The sequence below is a fragment of the Henckelia pumila genome, chromosome 3, assembly GCF_033568475.1.
Source record: "Henckelia pumila isolate YLH828 chromosome 3, ASM3356847v2, whole genome shotgun sequence".
NCBI classification, from domain to species: Eukaryota; Viridiplantae; Streptophyta; class Magnoliopsida; order Lamiales; family Gesneriaceae; genus Henckelia; species Henckelia pumila.
In genome coordinates, this window is record NC_133122.1 from 73,957,840 (window position 1) to 73,968,696 (window position 10,857).

Here is a 10,857-nt window from a genome sequence, read left to right on the forward strand (position 1 = left end):
TCATGAAGTCAAGAAAATACTGATGCAACCCTACAACCTCACTCTTTTTCCGCAACTCTTTTATTAAATGTTTTAAAATACGGGACGTCACAGTTAACTTCTGGAAATTCTTGTTCAGAGCTGGCCGCTCGATCGGTAGAGTTTAACCGATCGAGCGAGAGAGCTGCAACCTATTCTCTATTTTTGCAAAAATCTTTCCCGCTCGATCGGTTGAACTTTACCGATCGAGCGGTGCTGGAATTTTCAGCCGGGCAGAAAGTTTTGGATTTCTTGCTCGCTCGATCGGTTGAGTTCTACCGATCGAGCGAGGCACTGTTTATTTTAAAAAAATTTATTGCTTTTAATCTTGGATTTTGTATACTTAATTATTGTTTATATCCGAGATTAGATGTTTAGAACCAAGGTCTCACACTCCAGGACATCCTCGTAGGCATGTTCAGACCATTGTAAAACCACTCGATCTGCTCCCACTCTGCAAAATTATGGTTAGGACAACATCTTAATAAATCCTTATACCTTTCCCACGCCTCACATAATTGTACTGAATCAAGCTGCCTGAAGGTACTGATCTTGATCTTTAGTTGGATGGATTTGGCAGGTGGAAAGTACTTCGCAAGAAATTTGACTGTCATTTTCTCCCATCTAGTAATGCTTCCCAACGGGAGTAATTGTAACCAACTTCTTGCCTGGTCCCTGAGAGAGAAAGGAAACAACCGTAAACGTATAATATCCTCAGAAACACCGTTCATCTTTATCGTATCAGTAATTTCCAAGAAAGTCTGCAGGTGTATATGAGGATCAGTTGTGGCGCTCCCATTGAACTGGTTCTGCTGAACCATGTTGATCAACGATGGTTTTTAGCTCGAAGTTATTGGCATTTATCGTCCCTCGAGCGATTCTAGAATAGTGAGCCTGGATCGTCAGCCTGAAGTCATCTCTGATTGGCACCAAAGGAGCCTGATTTGCATTCTCTTCAGCCATTCTCTGTAATTCTTCTCTTCTCAGACATCTCAGTGCTCTTGCAGTGCGTTCGATCTCCGAATCAAAAATTAGAGAATTAGCACTTTGGGATCTTCGCATACACTGCAAGTAAGAAGAATTAAAATCAATTAGCACTTAAAAATAAAATAAAGAAAAATTCTAAATTAAAATCTAGAATAATTGGTAACAAGACTAAAATAAAATCAAAAATTTACTCCCCGGCAACAGCGCCAAAAACTTGTTGCGTAATTTTGCGCCCGCAAGTGCACGGTGTCAAGTTTTAATATAGAATAAGTAAAGTATCGTTTCCACGAGGAGTAGTATTGAAAATTATTTAGTACTTGTAATTAAATTAGTCTAAACTTTATCTAGAAAATTAATATTTGAGAGATTTTCATAAAAATAAAATAAGCAATGAATTTTAGCTAGCACGCACACAATTTTCAATCAATGAGAGAAAATGGTCTAGAGGTTATGACTTCACCTGGTTTCGACAACAACTACTCCTAATTAATTTATTTTCATGAATTCTATTCAATTAATATCCAAGAACACTTAATTGTATTATTTTTCTCTTTCGAGCAACAAATAATGTGTATCAACTAACATTCAATTACAATATCCCTATTAAAAATCTAGTCTTAGTGATATATGAAAAACGATGTTCTTCCTAAGGCTCCATTAACGTTATATACTCTCCCGAGCTATATAAACAATTAACGGTGTAATTTCTATTAGTTCTATTCAAAATCCCCTCTCCTGAGCAACAATTTTGAATAAATATAATAATTCAATTAGTGATCAAGTAATTGAAAAGACAATCAAATCTAGAAAAACAATTAATTTAGGAGAATTCAATCAAATAAAATTAAAAAATTGTAGAAGTGTCTACACCAGGTTCCATCGTCTCTCTAGACTAAGAAAATTTAGTTCATACTCAAATTCTTGCAAAAATAAATCATGTTCAGAAATCTAGACATCAATTTAAAAATAATAATCTCAAAAAGAAGAAAACAAATCCGAATATGTGATGTCGTGTCTGATCGATCGATCTTCTTCTTTGTTCTTGTCGTTGATTCCATATTTCCCTTTCAAAATCTCTCTCTAATATCACGATGAAGCTCTACGATTTTTCTTCTGATATGTGGCGGCTCTCCTCCAATTATAACCTTCAAAATTCCTTTTATATGTTGGTTGAAAAGCCCATAAATCAAGCCCAAGGATCGAGTGTTTTGAGTTTCCAAAACTCTGATTTTTCCATGTTTATCAGTTCATGCAGAAGCATAATTTTCCCGCAGACGCGCTTCCATAGATTTCTCATGTTGTAGATTTCTCATGTTGCACAGAAGCGCATAATTCACGCAGAAGCTTTCTCCACTTTTGCCTAACTTTCTGGTCATTCTACGCAGATGCCTTCTCAATATGCGCCTCTGCTGAAATCTCCCGCTTCTGCTGAAATTTCACGCATAAGAGCTTTCCTTTCCCTTTTTCCTTCTCGTTTTTGTCCAGGCTTTTGCGCAAATGCGCCTGTTTTTCACAGAGGCGCACCTCTTCATGTTCCATTCTCACTTCTCGCATAGATGATTTCTGCAGCACGCGATAATTTGCAAAAAATCATATCTCACAATCTGACCGTCAGATTGAGCTAAAATTTTGACACCAGCTTTAAAACATCCTAAAATGTAATCTGAACGGTGAAGATCAGATTTTAATGTCTCAATAATTCCCAATAAATTTTGAAAGTTGCTATTCTATAATGCATCCTTCCACTTCTTCTTGCTACTTTTCTTCCAATCCTTGCAACTCACAAAAACAACAACCAATGCGCATAAAATCCACTCGATACATCACAAAAGTCAAGTCAAATCATATATAAATTAAGTGCATAAATTGCACTATCAATTCCAAATCCAATCATTGGCCAAAAAACACATCTACAATCCCTATTTTCACCTTATATTCGAGATCCCAACAGAAAAATATCAGCTACTAGATCTACAGACAATAATGTTCGGCCGGTCACGAGTTCAGAAACAAGTTCATATAACTCAAAAACCACCACCACCAGTTATTGTCTCTACTTGGATTCGAATTACATAACAAAATGAGAGCTTAAGTTGAGATTTTTTTCCATTTACCTTCATAGACTTCACGACATGAGGCTGAAACAATAAGAATCGCTCGACACTAATAGAATTTTCACTGAACAAGACACTTAGCTACGGTTAAATGCTATTTATTTAACTGCAGATCCAAATGAATAACAAAATAGTCTATCTAGATTTGATCATGGTTTTATTATAACCAGTTTTTTGAATGAAATCTTGATATGATTTTGGTAAGCTTTCAGGGTGCATAAAAAAATCATTCATAACTTGAAATGTTCTTATAATTATAAAATCGGTAGAAAATGGGCATTAGAAGAAAGAAATCGAAATTGAGTTTCCTTTACAAATAAAGATAATTTTAAGTGTGATTATATGTTCTAGAGCTTATAACAGAGATAATGATCCTAAAACAGAATATCGAACAAAAGAAAAAAATCAGTTATAATTGTGACTTTTATTAAGTGATAAGTCAATTACCTATGCATGGGATATTGAAAAAAGCAATGTGTCCTCGTGGACTCCAATGGCTTCCCCAAAGGTGGAATTTATTTTTGGATTTGACCGAGTTATATGCACACTAGATAAGCAATCATATATTTATACAAAGTAAAAATATCCAAAAGCAGTCACAATACCTAGTATGCACAGAATTAAATATAATACACTCATACTTGAGCGAGCCTGGTCAAAAGATATTATGCTAGTGTACGCATACAACTTGAATCTCTAATGCTAACATAGATATTCCTGAGACAACACCTGCTAAAAATCTGCCCCATCATCCCCTTTAACAATGTCACACATACGGAAATGGATAAATCATACAATGGAAATCTATTTCAAACAAAGGTTCAAACAAAGAGGTAAATACCAAATCAAGAACTTTGAGATTTTATTCAAGGACATAACATCATCAAGTAAAATGCATTAAAAAACCACGTAAGGAAATTGTTAACTTATGCATTCATCGATGTCTCTTTTTTTCTAAGATTTCTCAACACCTCAGAGCAAGGAAGGAACCAGTGAATCCTACAAAAAGCAAAGCAATTCAGCATGCTTCCTTTCTCACTCTAAGGTATTTCCCAAATACAAGTTGAATTAATCAAATAAATAGGTCATCAAAATATTAAATAACCCAACCAGTGAATAACAAAACTCTTCCAAGTATATATTACACCATGACAAGTATATGTCCTCTATCAAATCTGGGAACATCATGCTTGTGCACATAAAGATTCAAATCATCAAAACCCAAAAAATAAAAATGAGATAATAAAGAGCAATAAATCATCACTGTAATCTCAGGCTAAGGGGCTCCGAATCAGGTTATAATGGAGCTTCAAATTCCTTCAAATTAAATCAAGCTAAAAACAAGTATATACATAAACAATCGATCGGAACTTTCAAGAACAAGTATACCTCAAAAGCGTTCAACGATTGACCCTACAAAAATCCGATAATCAATCTAGTGAAAAAATCTACAAAATTCGAAATATATCAAGCGGCCATTCTATTACTTTCGGGAAGCCTACTATAGTCGAGAATAGAGGTTGGAACCAAGCTGCGAATAGCCTACAAACTTTAATAATTGGAGCTAGACCACGCTAGAACCGAACAACACCTATTCCTATTGGGATTCGTGATTCTCCCATCCAAGAATGCAACAAAATTTAAAATTTTTATTAAATATTTGTCATACAAATATCTCTTGGATGTTTTATGGATCTAATAATTAAATCATTCATAGGATGTTTAGAACTAAATTACCTTTAGCAATAAATGCTTGGCACAAACTATTCCGGATTTAAAGCGGATATAACTCTTCTTGTAAATACTTACGAACGATCAACTGGATATGCCAAACTTTCAATCAATCATGTCCATGATTGATTATCTTGTTCCTCCTCTTGATTGCACTAGAAACCAAAAAGATATTTTTCGTAGAGATTGAAAAATCGAGCGACACAAAAATTCCAACGCTTGGAATAGGGGTGGCCGAATTTTGGTTTACAAGTGGAGTGAGTTTTGACTTGCATGCTCCCATATATTTATTGATGGGATATTATCCTAGTCCTACTAGGAATCTTTTAAACCCTATTGGGCTTCCTACAATTTATTCTAGTTCAACTAAAATTAATTATATTCTAATTGATTTTGACTCCCTAAGCCCACATACTTTTAACCCATAAATAAAATATCATCATAATTCTGATCAATGATCTACTATCACCGATGTGACGTGCTTAACTTACTCGTTATTATGACATCAAGTCCAAAATTTTGAAATCACTGATCCAAATTAGACAAATTCCTAATTTGATCATTTTCACTGAAAAATTCCAAAAATAGAATTTACTTATAAACTCTTTTATAAGTTCATTATATTTGATTCTATAAAATTATTTTTGCCAACTTCAACTCCTTGAATTGACTAACTCAATGGAAACAAGAAAATAAATACTTGTGTGACCCTCAATGGTTCAGGGATACAACTAGTCGTGGGTTCACAACTCCTTGTGATTCAGGACATCGTTCTTTATGCGGGTTTACCCTGATTAGCCCCATCCTATGCATCAACTCTTTGATCATAGAATGTCAGAACTCATTTCTGATTGAACCCATTAAATCATGGTAAGAGCGCCTAGTAGCATCGCCCCATGATTCCCTAGGTATCACTGATAGTGCCTACAAGAACCTTTCGAATGCAGTTACAGTATAGTACGGTCCTTTTATCTCATATATCCCGATCGAATCTTCAACCATTGGTACATCGAGGGTTGATCGAGATTTTATAACCATGTGAAACACATCAGAATATACATAGTGGCATCTCATGTTCAACTAGAGAAACTCTTTTCCCTAAAGCACATATCTTGCTCTGGCCAGAGACTCCATACACTATTATCTCTCCAGATCACATAGGATATCCACGCCCATAGGCGAGCGGTGAATCCACAACCATAATGCACTGGCTCCTACATGTGTCGTAACTACACCCAATCTCGCCACCTAATGACCCTCACAGAGTCGATAAATGAGTCAAAGTGTAGCCCTAGCTCGTGGAGCCTCGGTGTTGTCCCACGTTATAAGGACTAATGGTGTACTATCATAATCACATACTTATCCACTCGATAAATGATAAACACTTGAAAATTCTTATGGAGGGTAGTTCAGTGAACTCATCAAATGAGTACCTATCTTGTATGTTTGAACATCGCTATGTCCTTAATTACCAATGAAACGTGGTACACTACATCACAGATGCTAGTCTCAAACTCAAGAAAACTTTATCCTTATTTTAGGCAGATCAATTTAATAGGAACTTGTTTAGAATATACAGTAACTTAAATATGTGTTTAATGATTGTCATCATATGTATAACCTCATATTTATTGTACTATAGTATATTCAAGGTTTTTATCTATGCAACTTGCATGGATATACAGATAAATAAATGCCAGAATAAATATAAAATGTAAATTATATTAAAATAAAGATTTTTTTATTACACTTTAGTCAATAAAATCTCTAGCCAATAATTGTCTTGCAGAGCATCTACTCTAACATTCCATAGTGGTTGAGTGACTACAGCACGTCGGAGAAACTGATTTTAATGCTGAAAGGAGCATAAAATTATGGGATTGTCTCAAATACTAACTTAAGCTTCAACCCCAAGATAGAACACTATGAATTGACCAAAAATCGGCGCTAAAAATCACTGGAGGAGACACGCAGCACATGTCTAGATCAGGTCTTGGTTTGGGCAAAAATAATCGTCAAAAATGGTGATTCATGTTTCAAATTTAAGATATTGATGATGGGAACAAAACCCCTCAAACCGTTCAAAATTCTGATGCCGGATGGAGGAGATATGAACATTCAAAGTGGGAGGGTATGAGGGAGGCAAGAATAGAGTGGGGGAAAGAGTTTCTCTTCTTTGTCTTTTTCTTGGTACACGCATAGACTAAATTTTTTAAAAAAAATTAAATGTGTGTGGAATCCGATGCAAATAAAATATTTTAACAGCATACATATAGTTCGCCATTGAAATAACTATTTATAGCGTGCATTTTTTGCAAGATTTTGTTTGTATAAGCTATAATAATATTAACAGCGCACATTAATGGGTGCCTTGTAAATAATAACATTGGCGGCGTTCTTTTCATTTACACTTTGATGTTGTGCCGCGAAAATCCATTTTTCTTGTAGTGTTCCATTTCTGCATCAACCATCAGGCATTGGACCTTTTCTTCTTCACTTTCACTAGAAGATTCTTCAGAACTGGTTGATTCCAAGTCTGAATCAGCCCATTTGTTCTTGCTTTCCTCAGCGATAAGAACCTTTTGATCCTTATTCTTTTTAAAATGATTTTTTTCATCTTTGGACCGTCTTTTCTCAAAAAATTTCTTCTCATATTTTCTTGGCCTATTGCAATCTATAGAAAAATGTCCTGGCTTTCCGCAGTTAAAGCATGTAGAACCATCATTTGTATGGTCCTTTTTATTGTAAGGTTTGGTATACTTAGATTGATTTTTACGCATGAACTTACCAACTTTCTGTAGTGAACCGCAATTAATCGAGGTAATTAAGGTAATTAATTACTAAAATGTATCTAAATAGTCCAAGGTAGATCGGACGGTTCGAAGAGGAGTTCGGAGGATCCGAAGTAGATCAGAAGCTCCGAAGTCAGGATCGGAAGCTCCGATCGAGATCGGAAGCTCCGATCGAGATCGGAAGCTCCGATCGGAAGCTCCGATCGGACTCAATTTACACGTCATCGCTTACGTCAGCAAGGTGACATCATGGCTGACGTAATATAGGGCGATCGGAAGCTCTGAAGGGGAGATCGGAAGTTCCGAACTGGGTTCAAAGGTTCCGAACGTCGCCTATAAATATAGGGTTCGAGATGCTTATTTCTCACACCAATTCCCTCTCTTCTCTCTGATTCCTAAGCCTTCTAACTCAGATCTAGGGAGATCTAGGCGTCATATCGGTAATCCGGAAGTGGCTTAGTGATCTAGGCGTCGTCGCAGAGCTATGGCCTAGTTTTGAGGCTATCAACAGCAAAGGGCTAACGACGGACGCAGGTATAGCTTTGGCATCCTAAAAATATTTAGGAGTACGCTTTAGCTTAGTTAAGGCTTTTAGAGCTTTATTGTTGATGCATGGATATTTGTATTGTAGTAGCAGTAGACTGGACTAGTAGGCTTGGAGTATAGGCCAGTGGAGCTAGGTTTTTCCAGCAGTGTTAGAGGTACATAAGTACTGACCGAGATAGCCGGCATGATATATTTGCATGTATGTTGCATGAGCATGTGCTATATTTTTATCATGTTTTATCGCCTTAGCACATGCATGATTTTACGTATGACTGCATCCGGAGAGATGTGATTCTTTGACAGTCTCCATAGGGAACTATGATCTCATTTTGGACTCGAGTCAGGTATGACAGTTTCCATATGGGGATTGTATCTTGTTTTGGATTCGGGTCAGGATGGGGTTGGCTCAGCCTTGATATGGAGTATACGAGTACCCCGCGGAGTCGCTCTCTAGCCGGTACTGTATATTCTCGGCGCCATGAGCAAGTGTTTTCACTTGAGTTTTAAATCATCTATGTGCGCATATTTGTATTTATATTATTACTTCGTATTGAGCATTCTAGCTCACGCCCCTGTGTTTGGGTATTCGTTGTGTACCTTGTGGCGGGGCAGGTTTGAGGCTGGACGGTCCAGGCGGCTCTTAGCAGGATTGAGCTTGGGAGGGTGTGAGGTTGTAGAGGGTAGGGATTTATTTACCCTGAACCTTCAATTTGGTTGTATAACAGTACTTATACACTTGTGATATCATCGGTTGTATTCTGCCGATTGGATTTATTGTATTTTAATTATCCGCACTTTACGCTTTAAGCTTTTATTGCGTGCGCTTTTACTGTAACTCTGATTAGTTAGTGGATCCGGGTTGGGTCGCTACATTTTTGGTATCAGAGCGACGCATTGCACTGGAAATATCATAAAGCGGATTAAGTAAATTATCTGTTCTTATGCAACAGATGGCAGATTACGATGAGAGCCACGATAGCAGAGGCGGCGATCGTTGGGGCGATCCAGATGATCGTAGACGTCGACGTGGTCAGCCAGAGGAGCGCAAGCGAGTGAGTATGCGCAGATTCAAGGAGGTTAGCCCGAAGCCTTTGACTGGAGGTGAGACAGCTGAAGAGGCGGAGGATTGGCTTGAGAGGATGGAGCAGTGCTTCCAGGAGTTCCGTTGCACGGCTGAGGATAGGATGGAGATTCTTGCCTTCATGCTTGAGGGCAGAGCGAGGAAGTGGTGGAGATCTACTTCCGCACCGTTCATAGCAGCTAGAGGTGCAGCTACTTGGGTTGAGTTTTGTACTGCTTATCAGAAACTGTATTTTCCTCCAGCTCTTCGTCAGGAGAAAGCCAGTGAGTTGTTGAGTTTGCGACAGGGGACGATGACGATCGAGGAGTACCAGCAGAAGTTCTTTGATCTGCTACCTTTTTGTCCTCATGTTGCTGATAGTTCTATGGCGAAGTTTGATCATTTTCTTCAAGGGTTGAACCCTGATATTCATCGGATGGTTGCTGTGGGCGGCGATGGGACTTACGAGGATTTGGTGGACCGTTGTCACCAGGCCGAGGACAGTATTCGGAAGAACAGGGGACTTTACTCTTCTTCTTCCAGGTCAGCGAGTGCTAGTTCTTTGGGCCCTAGGGGGCAGTCCTTCAAGAAGCCAGGAGGTACTTCTTCTTCTTCCTCTGGATCTGGTGGAGTGCATAACTTTGGTGGTCAAAGGCCGAACCGTTGTCGTCAGTGCAGACGCAGACATCCGCCAGGGCAGTGTGGTCGATCGACCACTGCATGTTTCCAGTGTGGCCAGGAGGGTCACATGAAGAGAGATTGTCCTATGCTGATTGGGGCAGTGAGTGGTTCCGGAGGTTCTCAGGCATCTGTTCAGCCACCTCAGTACCAGCAGCCACCTTTCCAGCAGCAGTATTCGCAGCAGCGCCAGCAGCCGCAGCAGTCTCAAAGACAGCCTACTCAGACTCCTTCTCGGGGTCATTCTTCTTTGAGGCCACGTGCCCAGGGTCAGGTCTTTGCCCTTAATCAGGAACAGACAGAGGCTGACAGTGATCGGATGATCGCAGGTACCTGTAGTTTGTGTGGTTTTCCTGCATTTGTTTTGATTGATAGCGGTGCATCGCATTCTTTTATCTCAGCACGTTTTGCTAAGAAGTATAGATTGCCGTTTATTCCTTTAGACGTGTTTCTAGTGGATTCTACTCCTATGGGGAGCGAGATTTTAACCAAGCGTCTAGTTGTGGGTTGTGTTTTGGATTTTGAGGGACATCAGCTTAGTGCTAACCTGATGATTCTAGCAATAGAGGATTTCGATTGCATCATTGGGGTAGATGTCTTAACTACCTATCGAGCGATAGTGGATTGCTATCAGAGGTTTTTTCAGTTTCGTCCAGAGGATGACGAGTCATGGTATTTCTATGGTGAGGGAGCGCGACCCCCGATGCCAGTGGTTTCAGCTCTGAAGGCCCGGCGTGCATTAGAGTCTGGCGGGGAAGGCTACCTTATCTATGCCATTGACGCATCCTTAGGAGAGCCAGATATCCGAGAGATACCAGTAGTTTGTGACTTTCCAGATGTATTTCCAGGAGGAGATTCCAGGTTTGCCATGTAGTAGCCCGTAACCAAAATCAGTAATTAAGGAATTAATCATAATTACTTGGGTAGAGTT